This window comes from Capricornis sumatraensis, chromosome 11, assembly GCF_032405125.1.
Source record: "Capricornis sumatraensis isolate serow.1 chromosome 11, serow.2, whole genome shotgun sequence".
Classification (NCBI taxonomy): Eukaryota; Metazoa; Chordata; class Mammalia; order Artiodactyla; family Bovidae; genus Capricornis; species Capricornis sumatraensis.
The window spans coordinates 63,460,085-63,481,775 of NC_091079.1; positions in this window are offsets into that span (position 1 = coordinate 63,460,085).

Genomic DNA, 21,691 nt, shown 5'->3' on the forward strand with positions numbered 1-21,691 from the left:
CAGGTCTACTGAATTGGTGATGGAAAGACTTCAGGAAGAGATAAAATGTGGCAGAGGATAGCCTATGGGAGCAGACCGAGCAGCTGGGTATTTGAACATGTTCAGTTAGAATATCATATAGCAAATACTCATGTTGTGTCAGGCACCAAGAGGAACTCCAAAAGAAGCACTAAACACAATTCTTTTCCTCTCTGGTCTGGTTAAGAATACACATATATGAGGCAATATATGTATATGTATTGCTGACTCACTTTGTTGTACGCACAAACTAACACGACATTCGAAGCAGTTATATTCCAATTAAAAAGAAGAATATACATATATGAATAAACTATTCATAGAAATAATTGATAAACACTAGGGTCACTTCAACAGTGAGTGGCCAATTTTAACAATGAGTGGTATTTACCACAGTAGTTGTATCCTAGATTACAGGGTAAACCAAAAGACCCTGACAATATTAGTTTGGACATCTGTCTGAATAAAGATAAATCCATTTATGAATGTTAAAATGACATTACTTTCTACAATGAGGCTTCAGAGAAAACATGTATTCTGAATATGATTTCACCTTTGTCAAATATGACAAATCCATTGCATCTCAGAGCAGATGTTCGTGTTAGTAGCTTAGTCGTGTCCGACTCTTTGGGACCCCATGGACTGTAGTCCACTAGGCTTCTCTGTCCATGGAATTCTCCATACAAGAATACTGGGAGTGGGTAGGAATTTCCTTCTCCAGGGGATCTTCCCAACCCAGGGATCGAACCAAGGCCTCTAGCATTGCAGGCAGATTCTTTACCATCTGAGCTACCAGGGAAGCCCCATCTGAGAGCAAAGAGGTTTCAAAATGTCAGTCAATTCATCATCAAATGTTGATGTATCTCCAGAGATTCAACAATATTAGCTCGGTCCAAAATTTTATCCCTGTCAGTAAACTGATCTGATAACTGCGTTGTAAATTAAGTTCACCATTTAGCAACATGCGTTTGCACATAATACAGAAGAAACAAGAAAGAAAATTATTTGTCAAGTCAATGGTATTGTATACCATTTTGCCTAAATTAGAAGGATGTGTAATCTGATCCAACAATTCATTCTTTAATCCCTAAGTGATCGCAAAAATAGTGTCAACTTCTTGTGGTGTTGAGCTCCAATAGAGAAATCACAGGAAAACCGAGGGAGTAAAGCACAGAACACAACTTTCATCAGATCGCCCTTAAATCCAAGAGACAGCTTCCGAGGTGGCTCAGTGGTAAAGAAATCACCTGCCAGTGCAGAAGACTCTGGTTCGATCCCTGAGTCAGGAGGATCCCCTGGAGGAGGAAATGGCAATCCACTCTGGTATTCTTGCCTGGAAAATCCCATGGACCAGAGGAGCCTTGTGGGCTACGGTTCATGGGATCGAAAAGAGTCAGGCATGACTGAGCGACTAAGCACAGATCTCTTCAGTTCATGGCACAGGTGAGTCAGGCCACCACTTCAACCAGATCTCCTCTCCTACAAAGTGGGAACTGTGAGGCCTTAACGATACACATTAATGTGCTTGAAAAATACCTGGGTTTCAACTAATGTTTAATGAATGAAGCCTCCAAGATATATACTGAGCAAAAAACCCTATAAAATAAAGAAAATAATATGCTAATAATATACAATCTTTTTGGCACTATCAAAACTAGCTGCACAAAAACAGAACTATGTATCTGACCCAAGCCTGCCCAGGTAACTCATCTTACCTTCAGTGGCAGAGCCAGGAATCAAGGGTGTAGCTAGTGTTTGGGGTAATAACCTAGCATAATTAATTTTAACTTGAAGGTGGTCATAAACTCTAAAAACTGGTGAATACACATAACATATGGTATATTAATATTACTTTGTATGCATGTACACTCAGTCATGTTCAACTCTTTGTAGCCCACCAGGCTCCTCTGTCCATGGAATTTTCCAGCAATAATACTGGAGTGGGTTACCATTTCCTCCTCCAGAGGATCTTTCCAAGCCAGGGATTGAACCTGCATTTCCTGCGGTGGCAGGCAGATTCTTTACCACAGTCACCTGGGAAGTAATATTACTATATTACTTTACAACACACAATATGTTCTATAGACTTTATAGACACTCTACACAATCAACACAAAATGCTTTCACTGCAATTAAAGAGCCAAAGTCTCTTCTTGCTTCACAAATCGATGTTCTTTAAACTGCAGTCAAATCTTTTGCTTTGCTTCTCATTTCAAGACTGTGGCTGAAGTTCCTCTTTTGCTTACAGACACATGCTGGCAGGTGAGGGGTTGGGGGACATTTTGCTTTCACAATGCAATTGCTTGTCTTGTATGTCAGACCTCCAGCACTAATGATGGAATTGAGGCTGACCCCAAAAAATAAGCAACAAAATGCCACACTGGGAAAACCTGTGACTATCATTTTGGGATCTGGAAGGGCCAGCCTTTCCCCTGGCAATTTGCAGGACCCAACAGTCAGACTTCAAGGGAGACAGAGCCCCTTCATCCTCCTGGAAGCTCATTCAAACTGGGTTCATGCCTGAGGCAGGCCATTCACAACTAGGGTACAGCATGGGTAGAGCCTGACAACCTAGGGGATGCTGGTCCTCGCCTTGGCCTGCCTGAGCAGGGCACCCAACAGAGGGGGCGTGGCAGCGCAGGGTTGTGGGGGTGGGGCACCCTGCTCTGGGAGAATTTTTTCTTGCTTAGTTCATGCTCTTCATCTCTACATATTCCCCAGGGGCAAGGGTGTGCTATGAGCTGAGTGATATTTCCGCAAAATTCCTATGTTAAAGTCCTAACTCCCAGTGGCCCAGAGCATGACTGTATTTGGAGTTATATAGCCTTTAGAGAGGCAATTAAGTTAAAAATCAGGTCACTAGAGTGGGGCCTAATCTAATCTGAAGAGTGTCCTTATATGAAGAGGAGAGGACATGCAGATATCAGGGATCCATGTGCCAGAGGGACAATGCCGTCAAGAGGCAGGGAGAGGACTGCCATGTGCAAGCCAAGAAGACTCCTCGCAGAAAACCAGCCCTGCTGGCACGCTGGTCTTGGACTTCCAGCCTCAAGAGCTGTGAGGATATACATTTCTGTTGTTCAAGCCATCCAATCTGTGGTACTCTGTTATGGGAGCCCTAACAGACTAATAATACAGGATGCCTTCCTTCCCCAAAGTCTGCTGCTGCTAAGTCACTTCAGTTGTGTCCGACTCTGTGCAACCCCACAGATGGCAGCCCACCAGGCTCCTCTGTCCCTGTGATTCTCCAGGCAAGAACACTGGAGTGGGTTGCCATTTCCTTTTCCAATACATGCATGCATGCTAAGTCCCTAAATTCAGGCCCACCCAAAATTTATTATGAAATTAAATCTCCAGATAGATACACCCAATATGCCATCACCAGAAGAAAATAAAGCGGGAACCTCCCTCACACTCTCAAATGGAGGCAGGTGGGTCACACTGAAGTCAATGTGTTTTCATGCCAGCTTTTACACAAGATCTCTAATTATCAGTGTGCTTTCCACACAGCAACCCTCCTCCACCTCGTCAACATCATTTGCACACCTCTTGGTTCAAGAGCCACTTAAGAAATAAATAACTCATGGCAACTGAAAGCACGATCATTTTCTGTGAGGCATGATGGTTGGGTTTCTAGGTTTACGGTGATTAAAAAAAAAAATGCTACTCCTTAAACCTCTTGGCTTCTTTTATGGGGGGGAAAAAAAAGGCAAAAAGAGACCCAGAAAGAACAATGAAGATCAAATCTCTCCTTTGTAATATACACACCCCTCCCAATTCCAGGACTTAAAATTCTATCTTTAAGAAAGAACATTAAACTTTTCCTCCAAAAAAGTCAGCAAAAATGGACATTTCTGGTTCTGTCCCAAGATGGGATGTACTGGATTTGCAAGAAGGACCATGTTCATTCATGAGATGATTAACCTGCAAAAGATTTCTGAAATTTTGCAGAGCTGTTCTTCCCATCTTCACGCAGGCAGCACTGGCTACAAATAAGGGCAGACTGCTTTACCAGTCACAACATGCATGAGCAGTATGACCTTGGGCCAGAGGCTTAATCACATTGAGTCTGTTTCCCAATCTGTAACCCAGGGAGCATACATTCCTTTTACAGAGCCGTTGTAAGAATTACGTGGGATAGTCAAGTAAGCAGAGCCCCTAGACATAGTATTTCTCAAAAATCAGGTCCATGGACTCCACGCATCAGACACCAGAGGCTTAATGAAGTCTTGCTAAAGTCTTGGGTCCCACTCTCTGTCACTAGACCAGGCTGGGGTCTGGAAGTCAGTACTCGGAACAAGCATTTTAGCAAGTGGATGAAGGCTGGTGATGTCAACAGGCCATGAGGCCCTGTGAGTCAGGACAGAGGGCAGAAGAAGAGCCCAAGATCAGCAGTCTAGCATCAAGTCAGCAGGCTGCCCACTGTGCTCTCAGCTGGTCCCCTGGTTCCAGATCCAGACTCCAGCCTGAGGCACTAGAATCCCTGTTCTGATTCAAGTTCACCTTTTGCCCTGCTCTGAAGTGATCTTCCTAAAATACAAATCTGGTCAGGCTGCTCTCTGCCCTCCTCTGACTGCCAGAGTCTGCTCTGGCAAGGCTGGTCTCTGAATTCTGGTCAGCTTTGCCTGTTTTGGTCACATGTCAGCCTAAATGTCACCTCCTCCAGGGTGCCCTCCCTAATTGCCTAGCCACTCTCAGTAACATTAACATGTTTTACTTTCCTAGAACCTAATACCTGCTGATATTCTCTTGTTTATGTGACTATCTCCTCCCATGAGAAAGTCAGTGCGTGGAACACAGAAAGAACTCAATAAACGCATACTGAATGGATGAACACGTTAACTAATCATTGGCCTGCAGTGCCAGCCTTGGCAAGGCTCTCACTCTGTATGCTGGAGGAAGAAAAAGTGCATTTTTCCATGCAAGACAACAACTGTGGGACAAAGTTTCAATTACATATCTGTGCTCAGGGGAAAGTGTTACAGAAATATAATTTCTGTAAACTGATCCCATTAAAGAAAGCTGGCATTTCAGTCATTCCTATATCTTTACAGTAGCCCATAAAGTGAAATATTCCTTTTCTTTCTTTGCACAACTGAATTTTCCAAAAATTTCACGAGACGCCCTTAAAACAGTTAGCTGTGCATCATTAATGCCAAAATCACCTCACTTACAATTTTCTACTTACCGACACAAATAAAAGTATTGTCACTGTCTTTGGAGCAAAATATCTCTTAACAAGGGGAAGCAGTAGGGTCCAGAGAGTATGGTAGGCCCACTCCTGTTATAACTGTTCTCAGCTCCTTTAGACACTGCGGGACAATGGAGCACAGTCCAAAGGATCCTGTGTGCTGCTCCCAGAAAATGGACGTGCATTCTGACCACAGCATGTCTCGAGAAGAGGCTGTATAAAGAGACCTTTATAAAGAAGCCTATTCGAATGCATTTCTGTCCAACTCCGGGACTCATTAATGTGTAAGGAAAGATTTCCGAGACGCATAGGTGCATTAAGAATAAAAGCAAACTCTGAATAGATGACAGTTCCATTTTAGTACCAGCTTCCCCTCTCCCACTAATTCAGAGAAATTACATTCTATACAACAGTTTTCCAGCAAAGACCCTGCCACCCATCTTTCTCGTAAAGGAAAGGCAAAGTGCAAGTCTCCACTTGGGAACTTTAATAGGTTCTCCTGCGTGTGTGATTGTGGGGAGTGAGTTGCAAGTGAACTGGCAGCAGATGAGGCAGGAGGGCGCCCAGTTTCGGTTTACAGAGTTGCACAGAGGAAAAAAGAAAACAGCTGGTTGCAAGGCTGGAAGCGAAAGTTCTGAAAGGAAATCAGGCCCCTGGGTGCCAGCTTCATGAGGAGATAAGCACAGGCTTCACCCGAAATGGTTTCTGGCCTGCGGAGGCCATGCGGCCACCAGGATATACTAATGAGAACACGGTTTCAGGGGGAGAAGTCGTCACATCAGCTGGGTGTGTGCAGCTGCCCCGTATAGATATCCACACCCTGAGCTGAAACCCAGCATAAACCAGGGATGTTGCTATTGTTTAGTCTCTTCCTGTCCTTTTGTTAAAAGCAGTATTTTTCAAACTATAGTTGATTTACAATGTTGTGTTAATTTCTTAATTTTTACTATACATCAAAGTGATTTAGTTACACACACACATATTATATGTATGTATGCTGCTAAGTTGCTTCATTCGTATCCGACTCTTTGCAATCCCATGGATTATAGCCCACCAGGCTCCTCTGCCCATAGGATTCTCCAGGCAAGAATACTGCAGTGGGTTGCCATTGCCTTCTCCAGTATGTACATATATGTACACACACACAAACACACACATCCTTTTTAAATACTCTTTTCCATTATGATTTATCACAGGATATTGAACATTGTTCCCTGTGCTATACAGTAGGACCTTGTTCATCCATTCTAAATAAAAAAGGCTTTAACTGCTCACCCAACTTCTCACTCCATTTCCCCCCAACTCTTCCCCCTTGGCAACCAAACTTCCTGCTGGTCCTTCTAGTGATTCGATGGCTTGTTACCAATAACAATAAACAGGTGTTGCCGCCTCTACACAGGTGGTTCTCAGTGATGGCTACATCACTTGGGGGAACTTTCAAGCACCAGCCTGGCAAAGCTGCACCCTCCCCCTGGCACTCCCCCCGACCACAGTATGGTAATCGGTAATCACAATTACTAGAGGTGAGCCCTGGACATCACCAAGGACTAAATCTCTCCAGGTTGTTAGTCACTCAGTTGTGTCTGACTTTTTGTGACCCCATGGACTGTAGCCCGCCAGGCTCCTCTGTCCATGGGGATTCTCCAGGCAAGAATACTGGAGTGGGTTGCCATGCACTTCTCCAGGGGATCTTCCCAACCCAGGGATCAAACCAGGTCTCCCACACTGCAGGCGAATTCCGCAGGCGATGCTTTTTGCAGTCAGCGTGGAGAACCACTGCTCTCAAAGCCGCTGGAGAGAGGGAGAGAGACACATAAGAGGGATCAGAGTGTCCACTCCAACAGAAGGGGGCAGCATCCTCACAGCACAAAGAAGGTGGGGGGCATATTTAAACGAGGAAGAAGATGTAGCAGTAACAAGGTGGGGCCCTTGTGTGCTGTCAGCCCTTTGATAACAGGAAATGTGGTAACAACAAGCAATGTTTGAAAACTCTAGAAAGGAAGACGCCTGGCACGAGAAGACAAACTTGTCCTGGCTAACCAAGGCAGAACAAGTGGGGCTATTTAAAGCTGGGAGATAAGAGAGAAAACGAATCTTGGGAAGAGGTTGTAAAACCTGTGAGGAAAGTGTTGGCTGAAGCTGGAGAAGGAGGTGTCAACTAAGATGCTCCAGAAAGAAATCTACGCTAGAAAAGGTGGGGTGCGCACTTCCACTGCCAAACGGTAATGACTCAATACCTGTACACATGGATGGTTCCCCTTTAGACAGAAATTTTGGTGTCACCCTTGAAGCAATTAAGAACTGTAAAAAAAAAAAAGAAAGAAAGAAAGAAAGAAAGAGGCAGCAAATTACAGCATGTGCCCACTAACTTTGGCTCACGTTGCTCTGTAAGAACTTAGTACTGCCTTGATGATGTTTTGAGCCTTAGAAAAGCAAAATTCTTGGATGTCCCTATAAACGTGCAGTTTTTCGCTAATGCAACTCTATACCTTCTTTTTTTTCTCATTTGCAGAAATGGAGTTCCCTTGTTTATAAATGGGTCCCACAGTCTAGAGCACAATTCTGTTTAAGTAACACCACTGTAAGGGCATGCTTGCTCACATGCCACAAAAGCAAATGTACATGTTGATCAAAATACTCAATGCTCATTCTACAGCTCATTCTAAAGGAGAAGGCCAGCTAAAACCCACTGCCATCTCAGTTACAATTTCACCACTGGAATCTGGAAATTAACAGAGATGTGATATTTATGATTAAAAGACTAACAAGGTTTGCTAAATGCCATTAGGCAAATAAATAAGATGATTATGCAGGATTTTAAGCATTCTGGAACAAGTCTGAAATATCTTGCTTTAATGGGTATCCTCCTTCTAAGTTGTGATCCCAGTAAAGACCCTTATGTCGTTTTCTTCCTGTCTTCCTTTCTTAGATTCTAAATATCTTCAAGAGAACTGACTCCAGTGGATTCCCTACCTTGGCTTTTCTCTTCTCCTTTAGGTGTTCAGTCTCACAGCCCACGATTTTGTGACAGGTGTGATGGTTACCAAGCATGAGTCTGGGGTTGCTGCAGTGATGTCTACCATTGTTACATTTGGATTTTCTTCAAGGCCATCTTTTCTGACCCTTAAAAGCTATCTTCATCCTCTGGGACCCTGGACAAGGTGGAGGAGGGGCTGGGCTAGATGAACATGGCTACAATCCAGGCTTAAAGCAGGGAGGTGAAACCACAGACATAAGAGAATGTGGGTCTGGCTGGCCATAACACATCCATACCTGGCCCTCATCCACCGAAACTGAACAGCTAATCTGGCATTTTGTCAAGTCTGATGGGAAGTTAATGATGTGAAAGAAAGACAAGTATACCCATGGCTAAGCTGTATGAAGCATGTATGTGGCAGAGGAGATGTTGGGGGCGGGGCTGAAGGAGGATGGGACAATTATTTTTGAATGTAATATCCTGGACAGGTTCACAAACCTTTAGCCACAATTTTAAAATGCAAAATTTTGTGAAAACAGAGTGTCTTTGTTATTTTGCTACTAAATGAATTTGTTCCAAACCCTGACCTGAGCTGACAAGTCTTTTTCTGTCCAACTAAATGAGAATATTCATCTACTTTGCTGTAGAAATGGTTGTGTCTCCCGTATGCCACGGGAGTATTACCTAACCCATAGGATGCAAACTGCATTCCCTTTCTGAAAGCTGGATGGATTCTAAAAGACATTTGGCCCCAGAGTGTTGGGCTAAAGAACTGCTGACCTGCATACAGCTCCCCAGACAGGTGAGTTCTCCAGATTTAAGCCTTGTATTATTTTCCCACATCATGCAGGGGTTTACCAGACCTCAGCTTTTCAATGATTTCTACAATATTATTTTAGTAGACACATTTACAGGGAACTAAACAGGACAAAGCTAAGAAACAGGCATACCATCTATGATTTCAGATATGCTGCCTTAAACACATGCGCTCATCTTTCCTCTGTCACCTTTTTCACTGTCTAAGTCTGGGAGTTCTGACAGTGAGCATCCCCAGTCTGGGCCACAGCAGGTGTACTATGCAGGTAGTATGAAAAACATGACGCTGATTTTCAAAAAGCTATCAAACTGTGTTAATTTTTGCAAAAATTTTTAATTCTTTTAAAATTTTATGAAAAAATTAATATTCCAGGGCATCCCTGGTGGTGCAGTGGATAGGAATCCACCTGCCAATGCAGGGGACATGGGTTTGATCCCTGGTCCAGGAAGATCCCAAAAGCCGTGGAGCAATTAAGCCTGTGTGCTACAACTACTGAAGCCTGTATGCCATAACAAAGACCTGGCACAACCAAAAGTATCATTAATTAAATAAATTTCAAAAATTAACATTCCAAATAAAATGTCCATAGATGTGTCTTTTAGCAAATGGAGACAGAAAGTGAGACAGAGAAGAGAAAAAAGACATAAAGATTAGCTCTTGCCTGGGACTGGCAGTGAGAATGCAGAATGAACACAAAGGGGCACAAGGGATCTTTCTGGGGTGATGGAAAAGCCCTAAAACTAAACTGTGATGGAAGTCCCATAACTCTATCAGTTTTCTACAAATCTATGAATTGTACACTTAACATGGGAGAGTTTTATGTCATGTAAATTATACCTCAATGAAGATGTGGAAAAACTAATCCTAAATGTTGGGAGTAATACTGTTTATGTCAACACCTCTTCTTTTGTCCTGATGTTTCAAATTAACACCAGTGCAAACAGTGGAAGAAGGATGCAGTAAATGAGATACAGTCCTGATCTTTAAGGGAAAAGGAGAAATTTTGCTCCCAAATGACTAATTTAACATCCAGACAGCAGAGATGAGTTCTTCTAGATATTCCCCCACATTTAGCAAATGAAACTGAAATTATTTCGAGTTTAACATGCCATGTGTGCCTCGCTAATTACAACATACATCACATCAAACAATAGTATTTTGTTTACCACTCATCCTGCAAAGACGGCGGAAACTCCTGAGGATGATGTCATGGTCTTCCCCACATTTTCAGGACCTAGCAGGTGTTCAATATATGAGTTTATTGAACGGAAGGATCTCTTCATCAGAACCACTGAACACACTTCCATTTGCTTGAACAATATAAAGCAAATTAGAAAGACATTCCCTACTTTGTAGACCAGGGTTTCCCAAGCACAGCACTGTTGACATATTGGCCCTGATAATTCTTCCCGGTGGAGGAGGGCTGTTTGGTGCACTGTGGGATGTATAACAGCATCCCTGGCTTCTACTCATTTATTAGATGCCAGCAGTAGTCCTTGCATACCCCTCCCTGCCCCACCGACCCCCACCCTCGCCCAACAGCTATGACAACCGACATGTCCTCTGAGTGGCAAAGTCACCCTTCCTTGAGAACCACAGCTTTAAACAGAAAGAGTATATTGAAGATCAAATCAAACTGTTGTGTTCACGTTTCAGCAGTGCTTTTCATGTTATTACTTCCTAAAGTCAGTGAGAACATCAAAAAGAAAACGCATATGACTAGCAAATGATAATTCTCTGACCATGGGCTTTGGCATTTTATGGGGAGAAGAAAAGAAGTTCTTTTTAATTTCCTTGTAAGTGTGAAGATGCAAAAGGCTTGTTCTGATCCAAGGCTGACAGTTTTCAGGATACGCGGAGCTGGAAAAATCCCTATGAGAAGGGTCCAAATGTCAAATGGCCTATGGCTGTAAAACAGTATAAAAGCAGCATGCTCTTTGCCAGCACTGGGCTGTTTATTACGAACTGTAGCTAGGGGAACAATCTTGAAAATGCTACTGAATATTTATTTAAAGAAAAGATCTGCAATAATGCAGGTCCTGACCAGCTGCTATTAGTAAACCACTCAACCAGTTGGAAAGGTTAAGAACTGTGGTGGCAAAAACCATTAAGTGCAAGTCTGACCCTTTGGCATTTTGTTTTTTCTCAACCACCAGTGCTTAGCAATCCTCTTCCATACACCCTGGCATAAAATCTGAAAAGCTGTTATCCATATTGTATGCTTTAAATGAGTCCCTGAACATTTCATTTTTGACTCTTACTTTGGAGATATTGGGAATTTCTTGCTGATGTTAGACGCTTAAGATGTGTATTTTGGGCAAAATGACTATAATATAGTACAGCAAAGAAAAAATTATCTTATATTACTTGACTGTGTTTCGTTATCAAGATTCATAATACTTTACTGCAAAGCATCATTATTTTTTATTTAGGAAAACAGAGAAATACACTCCTAACCTCAACACTAACAATTTAGGCCCTACTAATGACATCGTTGGTTTCAGCCCCTTTTGGATTTATCAGTCTATCGCATATGAGAAACAGCTATAGCAGACAGTTTAACTGTCAATTCCTAATATCTACAAAGGAAGCATATATTTTAAGATTATGTTTGTAAAAATATTTATATCTCTGCATGTCTATTGGCAAACATGAGTAGGTTTAGGATTCTGAAACATTAAGCATATAATTCCTCAATCTGCTAAGAGAAAGAGCATACACAATATGCAAAAAGCCCTCTATTCAAACAAGCTGTGACTGTATACATAACTATGCTATTCAAATTAGATTACTAATTCAGACATGTTCTATCATGTCAAGTAGACACTAACATAAAAAAAATTCAACAGGAAGAAAAATGAGGTAAGGCAAACTTAATTAGTCTCTTTAGAAAATGAAAACTCCTAGTACATAATATTAAAATACATACTTATGGAAAGATCAGTAGGATTGCAGCTTACTCATCTTGGTGGTGAGTAATAAACACAGTATTGTCAAATCACCTCTACAGGATACTACCTCTGTGCCCTGGATTATCATATTTGCATTTGGATGAAACTGGGACACATGAGGCATGAAATGGCTAAACTAAGTTTCATTTTACCTCGTTTGAATTTCCTCACATATTATTATAAAATGCACGAAAATCACACACAAAATACAATATTATTTGATATTATTATTTAAATTCTCATATGCCTATATTGTAATTTCTCAACTGCAATGGACTAAGGCTACTATAATACACCACGTGTAATGATAATTACTAGAACTAATATAGTTGCCTAACATTTTTATAAAACTTAAAAAAATTAATAAGTGTATGGTGATTTAAAAAAATCAGCAGTAATAATAAAGGATCAACCCACCAAATGCCACAAATGTATAAGCCCTTTCAGATTCAATTTTTTTCCACTAAAGCTAAAACGTAAAATTGGCACCATGAAGCTTGAAATTGAGATTTAAAGATAAGCACTGGTACCAGCATTTGCTACTTGCTAGAAATTGCTTTTATCTGAAAATTGCTATTTAGCAAGGCCCACAGATATTTTTTATGAAATAAATGTAGCATCATAAACTTTTCAAACAGCTGTAAGATTCCATGAACATTTCATGATTCTAAACATTTCTATATACTAATAGTTAATATCTGCCTTAACATTAGCAAAATTAGGTAAATTTCTGAATATCTGAAGCTAAAATACAAGTTGTAAAACTAAAATAGGCCCTTTCGATTTATCCTGCATAATTTTACACTGCTTAAGAAAAAGACAAATGCTTTAATGCTTTGGCATTAAAAGGGGAACATGATAGCTGCTTTGGCAAGATAAAGCAAGCTACATCACTTAATGTATTTGGAGAATTCAGGAATGATATTATAAAAGGAAAACCAATAGTTTAAACTTAATTTGACTGAATTATATCACACACACACACACACTTTTCACCTACAAAGGCCATTATAACAATTGAAAAACAAATTTCCATTATACCAGACAGCAAGTTTAACTACAACAGTTTTACAGTTTAAAATGTTGAATGCTTTTCTTTTTAAACTTGGTTGCTTTTTAAGAGCTTTTTAAGATAATGAAAGAAAAAGATGTTTGTCTCTAAAAAAAGCTTTCGCCCAGTTGGACTTGATTGCATCCATTTGCATAAAGAATCTGTGGTCCATCAAATATAAAGACTGCAGTCAATATAGCTTCCACTATTGGTGCTTTGAGCAGACTAATGAAAAAAAAACTCTTAAATGTTTTTTTAAGTAGCTACCCCCTAATTTTTCTTTAGTAGCTAGTCATGAAGACACAAGCAACATAATGGAGTGGCAAGAAGCCAAAATTTGAAGTCAGAATGTCTTATTTGGGGTCCTAGGAACTCTACCATTTATTACCTATGTTATCTCCCCACAGTCACCTCAGTTCCCTCATCTCTGCAATGGGAATAATTCCACCTTTAGGTCAAAATGAAAGGAGCAAGGACTGATATGCATGATATTAACTAAAACACATGGTAATTATTTTCATCATCCCCTCAATACTCCAGCTTGTCTATGACTTAATGTTGCCTGTTTCTTATAAGGCAAGTGAAAATTACAGGAAACTGTACCTACTATAGGAGAAGGCAATGGCACCCACTCCAGTACTCTTGCCTGGAAAATCCCATGGACAGAGGAGCCTGGTGGGCTACAGTCTATGGGGTTGCTGGGAGTAGGACACGACTGAGTGACTTCACTTTCACTTTTCACTTTCATGCATTGGAGAAGGAAATGGCAACACACTCCAGTGTTCTTGCCTGGAGAATCCCAGAGACAGGGGAGCCTGGTGGGCTGCTGTCTATGGGGTCGCACAGAGTCGGACACAACTAAAGCGACTTAGCAGCAGTACCTAATATATATCAAATAATCCAGTGAGCCAAAAGGCTCATTAATAACTCTAACGAGATTGGTTCAAAGGTCCAACCCTCCAAAGATGCTGTAGCCATGAGAAAAACTTATTTTTGTAAACTACCAAATGATGGGTCATCATCACTGTCCCTTTCGGCGTGCTCATCCATGGGCATGACCAGACGTGCCTATTATGAGAACCAAGAATTTTATGTGCCAAGAAAGTAATTCTTTCATTCTTCCCACTTTCCCAAGTGCCCATGTCCTGCTGTTAACGAAGGAGAAAAATGAATGAAAAGGGAAAACAAGAAATGACAATTCTATGCTATAAGCAGCTTAAGATTGAAGATCGTGCTTTATTCATGATTTTATTTCTTATTTCTTTCCTTTACCCCACTCCCCATCCCTTTTCCACACAGTAGGTTCTTAATACTTCTTCACAAGCCTTGAAAGCTATATGAGACACAGTCACTGTCCTGTGTGTAGTTACAAGCACGTTAACAGTCAGACTGTTCCTCTGCTCTCTGCCTTTTCCTTGTATTTCACTCATTTTGTCACTTGGCTCCCATTCCATCAAGCACCTCATTCCACTTTGCCTCTGGCTTCTACCACGTTGTGTCCAAGCACTTGTAGATAACTTTTCTCACTTAATCTTACTATCCCCCCATCTCCTTTCCCTCTGCCTGCCACCTTGGCCTTCAGGCTCCTTGGAAAAGCTATGCCAAACTGAGACAGCATATTAAAAAGCAGAGACATTACTTTGCCAACAAAGGTCCATCTAGTCAAAGCTATGGTTTTTAAAGTAGTCATGTATGGATGTGAGAGCTGGACCATAAAGAAGGCTGAACTCCAAAGAATTGATGCTTTGAACTGTGGTGTTGGAGAAGACTCTTGAGAGTCCCTTGGACCACAAGGAGATCAAGCCAGTCAATCCTTAAGGAAATCAATCCTAAATATTCATTGGAAGGACTGATGCTGAAGCTGAAGCTCCAATACTTTGGCCACCTGATGTGAAGAGCTGACTCATTAGAAAAGACCCTGATGCTGGGAAAGATTGAAGGCAGGAAGAGAAGGGAATGATGGAGGATGAGATGGTTAGATGGCATCACTGACTCAATGCGCATGAGTGTGAGCAAGCTCTGGGAGATACTGAAGGACAGGGAAGCTTGGCGAGCTGCAGTCCATGGGGTTGCAAAGAGTCAGATACGACTGAGCAACTGAACAATAACAACAACGCACCTTCTCAGTCAGATTACAACTTCAACAACAACTCCAAATACATAGAAGATTTGAAAACCTGTATCTCCAGCTGAGCCTCTGTCTTAAATTCTAGAACCACAGGCCTGTGCAACTGTCAACAGAATCCCAAGCCCTGGATGTTGCGCTGGTCCCCTGTATCATTACACAAATCCACATCTGAATGCATTATCTCCCCCTACAAACCACGTCATCCTTTGTATTCACTATCAAGACTTTTGTATTCACTATCAAGAACAACTCTGTCCTTTCAATCACTCAAGCCAGAGCTCTGGGACTCATCCCTAAAGTCCCCACCCCTTCCTGCTTCTCTTCTCGTTCTCTGTCCCTCCCACCTCCCCATCAGTCTGAGTTCAGACCTTAAATCCATACTAGGGTTCAACAGCTTTTGCACACACTGCTTTTTTCCACACAGCCATCCTCACATCCCATCCATTCTCTACAACACACCAGACTGATCCTTGTAAAAGAACGGCCTGAAATGCTCAAATTCATCTGGACCAAATATGGCCTACAAGACCTTTTCCAAAGTGGCTCCAGCCTCCACTCTCCGTTTCCAGCCCCACCTACTGCCCCTCACGTGCACCTGCCACAGGGAAAAACCAGCTATCTCATAGACACACCACACTCTTTGGCGTCTTCACTGCACCGTTCTCCCTGGTCTCTCTGCTCAGAAAGATTTTTGCCGTCCCACTCCTATCCTCAGCTGCCTGGTCCCTTCCAACTCACTCTTTCAGACTCAGACCCTGCCGTATTCCCTAGGGGTAAGTCATCTCTTTGGAGTCAGGTACCCCTAATAGAGCCCAGCATCTTTTATATACTGGTTAAAACTGGAGTTAAGCATCATTTCCCCTCCCAAGACTGAGAGTTTTGAGAGATGTGAAAGGAATCCTCTTACGTCTGAGGGTTCATTATCTAACACTATGCCTTGTATATCAATATATATCTGGTGAATGCATAAGTGAGTAAAAACCAGTCCAATTAAGTTTGACTCAAACACTGCCAAGCTGCTAGTGGCTGATTATGTGTGAATGAGAGGCTCACAGCTCTTTTTAAAAGAGGTCACGGAAAATATCATAAGGCCACTCTGGCTGCAATTCCCAAGTATTGAATACAGAAGTCGTGGTGTTCCCCTGTGTGGCCATGTTACAGACTGGCTCTTTTACAGTTTTTTTTTTTTTAATTGTCTTGTGTGGTTTTATTGCCTGTGATCTATAACATGCACTACTTCAACATTAAAGTCTCCCAAAAGCTTCAGCAAGTTCATCCACACGGGGGGGATGGAAAAGTGAGTACGGGTCAGGGTGAAAGGCCAGAGTGAGTGGAAGCAACATTAACAGCAATGACTGAGTCACAAATACCTCAAGACCTGAACCTCAACGACCCATCTGAATGCCCTTTATTCCTTAGGGAACAAATTCACAGGAGAGCTTCCATATGCAACCCTGGAGCTCCCTGAAGACTGAAATAACAGATGTAGCAATGGTGACTAGTCCCAGCTTTTGGTCCTTTTAGAAAATCAACTGAAGTTGATCACTTACAAATGAACACTAGAACAAAAGATGCAGGGACTGGGTCCTATGAAATTAAACCAAAGTACAAAGCTACTGTTGTTAAAATAAAACACTTGAAAAAAAAAACTTGCCTACTCCATGAGGTTCACAGGGTTTCAAGCACTCTGCAGTTTAGTAGGCACGCACCCCAATCAGGCCAAGCTTCCCTGTCCTCTACCATAAAACCCACACGTAGAAAATTTAATTTTTCTTAAGTTTTTAATTACTCACGGACTTGAAAATTATACAGTCCTATAAAACCAAGAAGGGGGAGTAGGTTAAACATTAACATACCAAATATTATAACAATGACAACAAATATAGTAACTCAAAACCCAAGGGATATGAAGAACATTTTAATGGATTTTTAATTTTTTAAATGGATTTAAAAAATTGTTTTATTTGGGGGAAAAAAAATGCTCCTTACAAAAGTGTCGCTGCAAATTACAGAGACTCTGCAACAAATATTGGCTCCAGTGTGAAATCGTGAGAAAATAGAGGAGGTGCCGTTCATGGTAAAGGGTTTTGAAAATACTGGACATTGGTTTTAAATTCTGCCCTTTCCCGCTGCACTTCGAGTGCAGTTAGAAAGACTATGATGCAGACACAGAAGATATGACACAATGGTCATTTTCTGAGACAACTTGCTTGCACCTTACTTTTGAGACACACATGTTCATTGACTTAAAAACCACAGTCTCACTGTGACACATGACAACCCTACAGTAATGTTCACGGCTGATTAAATAAAATTTTGATTTACTTTTTAGAAATCACCTGAGAAAATCTCAGGTTGTTCTTTCTTGGATGAGAATGACGCAGCTGCTACTGCTAAGTCACTTCAATCGTGTCCGACTCTGTGCGACCCCATAGACGGCCGCCCACCAGGCTCCCTCGTCCCTGGGATTCTCCAGGCAAGAACACTGGAGTGGGTTGCCATTTCCTTCTCCAATGCATGAAAGTGAAATGGGAAAGTGAAGTCCCTCAGTTGCGTCCGACTCTTAGCGACCCCACGGACTGCAGCCTACCAGGCTCCTCTGTCCATGGGATTTTCCAGGCAAGAGGACTGGAGTGGGTGCCATTGCCTTCTCCGAATGACGTAACTATGTGACATCAAACACAGATAAAGTTTGCAAGCTTCTTCACTGCGTCCCGTTATCAGTGGATGGCTGTATGCTTCCTGTTTCACAATGGTGACATGTGGGTTTCTTTTCTGAGATCATTGAATGAAACTAAGCTTTAAACTCTTCCTCCACAAAGATCTAGAAGACCGTGCGCACAAATCTTCAACCATCCCTTCAGTTCTATCCCAGGGTCACTGTGGGGATGGAGTGAGACTGAATAGGATTATTTCAAGAAGCACAATACAAGACATCTATGCAACAAAGCTGGACGATATGAAGGCTCCCAAATTACGCAGTAGAACACTAGGCCTCATAGACTCCTGGGATCCACTCCTGGGTCTGAAACTCACTAATGTGCTCTTGGACAAGTGCTCTGATCTTTCTGCTTGTGCAAAAAATGATAACAAAGTAACTGCATAAGGTCATTGTGGGGATTCAAGTAAATCATGTATGTAGTTCCTAGCACGGCAGCCAGCACACATAAAGGTTCTGTGTTAGCTATTCATTCCATCCAGTAAGGATGTGGCAGACAAATCATGGAGCTGTCTGTCCCCACAATCACCCCCACCCTCAAATTCAGCAGCATCCCAGCCTTGAGGAGCTGTCTCTACCATGTTGCACATGCATTGTTTATTTGGAGAACTGGTATCACCTTCCACGTGTTTCTCCCAGATGTCTGAGGCCAGAGCTTTAGAAATACAATCAGCCCCCAACTCTCCAAGCCTACAGGGAAGATAATTCAAAACAGGAGAGATGACTGGAAAGAGTAAATGGTCTTCATTCATTTTATTCATACCATAATTAGCCTGCATTTCTGGTACTTATATCTTCAGACAGCTGGATGTTGGAAGAAAGTTGTCTGGAAACAGAGGTGGTCACAGACAAGCCAACAAACAGTTAACAGGGACAAGAAATAACACTATGCAAATTCTAAAGAATTAGTTGAAAGTAACTTCTGGCCCCAACTTGAGTCACAGAAGTGACTGAGGAAGACCTGTATTATCAAATCACCCAGAGCAGAGGAACATCTGAAATGTAAAAGCACTTGAAAGAGTAAAGGGAATATCTGTGCTCTGGCAGGAGGGCTAAAACTGAAGTAGAAGATATTTCAGAGAGAGGTGGACAGACTCAGCTGATGGCAAGGACCCTTTCTGACACCCTCCTGGAACCCTGCACCCACGGACTTTTAAATTTTTTAATTGAGATATAATTAACATGCAAAATCATATTAATTTCAGGTGTACAACATAATGAATCAACATTTGTATATATTACAAAATGGTCGAGATGAGTCTAGTTAACATCCATCACCAAACATAGTTAAAAATATTCTCATATGAGAACTTTTAAAATCTACTCTCTTAGCAACTTTCAAATAGGCAATACAGTATTATTAACCTTAATCACTATGCTGTACAGAGAATTTTTTATTCAAAAAAGCCAAGGCAGAATATCTGTCTTGGAGCACCTTTCAGTAGCAGGATACCAGGTTTAATTAAATATTAAATCAGTCTGTAAGCTGCCTGTGGCCTATGTGCCCGTGATAGCAATTACATTTTAATATCTAGAAAATGACTTAATATTTACCAAGGGCCAGAATACTATGTAGATCTGGATGATATTCTAAGGAAGCCACAGGAAAAAAAGTAACTTTTCAATCATTCTCAACTTTTAGAAGTCAAATAAGATGCTCAACAGGCTGTGGACCAGAGTTTTAACAAAGTGCAGTCCACCAGTCCATGGGCAATAGGTTCTAGGACCCCCAAGGATACAAAATCAGTGGATGCTCAAGTTCTTTATATAAAATAGCATTATATCTGCATATAACCTTAAAGTACATTCCCTCACATACTTCATTGCTAGATCTCTTATAACACCTAATACAATCTAAATGCCACATTAACATAAATATGTAAATGCTATATAAATAGCTGCTGGAGCAAAGTAAGTTCAAAGTAAGTTCTTGGAACTTTCTGGAATTTTAAAAAATATATTTTCAACCCATGGTCAGTTTGGATACGGAAGGCCGACTGGACAGCTCACACGTGACCCCTGAAACTGCTTCCGACCACACTGTACTAAGGCCCAGAGGAAGCATGCTTATTTAACATGAAATATAAATTATTGCCATTTCTGAACAAACAGTACAATATGCAGCAAAGTGTGTGCTCTCTCTCTCTCTGCCCCAGGGGTACTCTCCAGCTAGGACTGAACTCATGCTCACAGATGACACCAATTGCAGATGAATGACCTGCTTGTGGTGGTTCACTAGGCTGTGTGGATTCCACAGCTTCATCAGCAGGCAGCAAACAAACCCGGGAGGGGCGGCCTCCAGCAGGAACCCAGGAACCGCAACACACCACTCTTTTTCTCAATTCTCTGAATATATGAGCGTGAAAGGAAAAAGCAATGGAATCCACTTCAAACCAAAGCATAAAACCCATTTCACCTGCTGGTATCTCTATCGTGTGCTAAGACAGACAAGCCTTTTAACGATAATTATGAGAATAATAACAGCTCCTAGTCATGGAGAACTATGCTGTGAGTTAAGCACTCTGCATACTTTACAGCTTAATGTAAATTTCCTCATCTGTAAGTGAAAGATAAGAACAAACCTATTTTATTATGTTATTATGAGGATTCCAGGAGAAGAGAAGAAAAAAGCACTCTGGAAGTTGAGACAGCAGGGCCAAAAAGGATAGGGTTTGAGACAGACAGACATGGGTTAAAAGCCCAAATGTGATTTCTATGATTTGATCTTGCTGAGTTCCAGTTTCCTCTTCTCCAAAGTGGAGATGAAGCCACCACCTTGAAAAGGAATCGAAAGAGACGATTGGTCCAATACCAGCTGGTGTCTACATTACCAGGAGGTGTTCAATAAATGCTTATACCCTGTATCCTATGATACATGCGAACAGCTTCTGTTAACCTCTGTCTGCAGTCATTCAATCATTCAATGTCAAGAGTATCCACAGAAGCACTTCCTTTAGTAACAGTGATAATTTTACCCAGTTTAATTAAGTCAGACACTGGTTTAACAGCTTTACATCTATGAACTCATTTAATCATCATCACAATCCAGGGAGGCAGGTACTGTAATCCCCACCTTACAGACAAACACACTCAGGCATAGAGTTCAGGTAACATGCCCAGGCTCAAGGAGATGGTACCTGAGTTAGCAGCAAGTCTCCCTAGCCTGTCCTCCTAACCTTGATGTGACAGAGTATATGGGGGTCAACCTGTTTGAGCTGCTTTACTTGGATATATATCTTGAGATAAGCAATGGATGCTGTCGCCACCAACTACAATGTGTTGAATAACTTATCAACTTCTGAAATAACATTTTGTGTATTTTCTTAGAATTCCTTAAAATACTATGATTTTAAATGAGATGTCTTTTAAATGAGATGCCTATAACTAGTTCATCTTGTTCCATGTGCCAGAATACTATAAATAAATGTGCTTCTTTTTCTAAGGAGCACCTAAATAAATCTCACATTAAACTACAATCCTGAGTTTTGCAATACAAGTCTAAATCAAAAGAAGATACATTAGGGCAGTCTGAATGTTATCTGTTTTATTAAACTAATGACTTCCATACCAAAAAAATCTGAATATTCTCCTTATCGCTAATATTCATGTCTTCACAGTCATAGCAGTACTGTATGGTATTTCAAACTATCCTTTTACAAATTTAATCAACTCAAATATTAAACATCAATGATGATAATGTATTTCTCTGCTTAAGAGGAATCTCTGGGGGAACAGATGAGAGAGAAAGGTTAAAGAATTCTAGAATTCTATCCTTCAAAGTAGGACAGGGCACCTACCTATAAATCATGCTCTTTGTTTATTAAGATAATTAAGCCTAA